This window comes from Priapulus caudatus, unplaced genomic scaffold, assembly GCF_000485595.1.
Source record: "Priapulus caudatus unplaced genomic scaffold, Priapulus_caudatus-5.0.1 Scaffold1128, whole genome shotgun sequence".
NCBI lineage: Eukaryota > Metazoa > Priapulida > Priapulimorpha > Priapulimorphida > Priapulidae > Priapulus > Priapulus caudatus.
In genome coordinates, this window is record NW_014578189.1 from 52,909 (window position 1) to 54,988 (window position 2,080).

Consider the following 2,080-nt stretch of genomic DNA (forward strand, 5'->3'; position numbering starts at 1 on the left):
TACACACACAAACGTTCTGCAACACCGTTATTACTATATTAGCATCACAAACCCTTTAGATATTGATTAGATATACTTATTAGATATTGTATATATGCAGATGTGTGCCATGTTTTTTTATTGTTTAAACATTAAATGAATTTAAATTCATTCAATTTTTTCATGAAACTCAAAGTGCTGCTGCCGAGATTGTGTAGTCTGCTTTCAGTACCGTTTATAGCAATATTGTGCACATACTGTTATTACATTTTTTTCACCAATTTTGAAGTTCTTCAACTGAGATCGCGGCAGTCCACTGCGGCACTTACTGGACGGCTCGTCTCATACCATCGATTACTTACCATTAAAGCCGCAATATGCGCATCCAAACGCTAATTTCCCAGTACTAGACTAGCAATACTTTGTGTCATGCATAATCATACTACCTTATGACAAAATATACTTAGTTCCTCCATTTCACTGCGCGTTGTCTTATAAAAGGTATTTGAAAATACTCCAATGTTGTTAAAATTCTCCGATGTTGTTGACACGTTCGCGTTGCTCTGCAAGCAAACGTACAGCGGGTGCAACCCGTAGCACATGTGACGTCACCTAACCGATCGGGGCTAAATTGTTTGGCAAACAATTCGGATGTGCGCCAGATTGCCAGATTTCGCACCTCTTTCTTGTGGTTTTAAGCAAACGCGCAGTGAAATGGAGGAACTAGAGTTTATTTTGTCATAAGGTAGTGTGATTATGCATGACACGAAGTATTTGCTAGTCTAGTACTGGAGAAATTAGCGTTTGGATGCGCATATTGCAGCTTTAATGCATCATTTATCAAATTATTTACAAGATCAGATGCATTTCTAATTACTAAATTAGTAATAATCTTGGCATTGGCAATGTCAATGGCCATACTCCCATAGACTGGAATTAGTACTGGAGTAGTACCCTAGTACTAGTATGTATGTGTATGTATGTATGAACGGGAACCTTTAGATCGGTGTTTCCCTTTTTATTTTTGATAGTTTCCCACCGGTAATTTCACTTTACCGGGAGATTTTGTCCTGGAGCTTCCAGGCTGATTCTAAGTAATGTTTATAACCTGCTCTACCCAATCCCCATAACATCTATGTTCATTTAGCCCCAAGATGGTGAGCATCACCTGCCTTTCCTCCAGCTGTGCAAGGGTGACCCCCACTTCTTGGAGCCTGTACATCCCACATGATCTTCCTTAGGTGTTTGTATGAGGGGCAAACTAACAGAAAATGCTTTAGGTCTTCTGGTTCTCCCTTATTGCACACAGTGCAATTTTCTTCCCCTAACCATCTCCTGGTTCTTTTATTTATGGGGAGGCATCCCGCTCTACCTCTCATTATTATTGTAAACGGTTTCTTGTTTAGGAAAAGTTTTCCCTTTATAAAGCTCTAGTGTGCTTTTATATTTACCATCCCCTTTCTCCATCTGACTGTGCTGCCTTTTATAATGATTTTCACCACCGTATTGTTCCATGAATCGCTGTTTTCCCAGTCTCTATTTATCAATAACTGTTCTTCGTCATACTTTCCCCCCAGGAATTTTACTCGTCTATTCCAATCCGACGTAAAATTTCCTGCACATCAAGCTTCCGCTATTCCCCTGCATTTCCTCTCTTCATCCATATAATTTTAAGGACTATTCGCACTTATAAGTGTGGCCAGTGCTGAATTTTTCCCTTGGCCACACTTATTTTGATTACGTGCAGATAATGCTGAATTCTTCTCTTGGCCACACTTATTTTGATTACGTGCGGATGCTGAATTTTCACCCACGAAAACGATTTCACCATGTTCACGATTTGGCGGAAACTGGTCACAATCATGGCGGACGGAGGTGGACCTGGAGTGGTACTCGCCGTAGGGCAAAAATTCAACAATTTTGCTATATTCGCAGAAAAACAGAAAAACAAAGAAGAAAGGTTTACCAATAATAACAACCACAACCGCAGAATGGGGAAGTAATACCATGAATACAGGGCCCCTTTAAAATTAGCTTTGGACGCACGTAAAATAAGTGTGGGTAATGGAGCTATGTGCATCTTGCCCACACTTATAAGTGC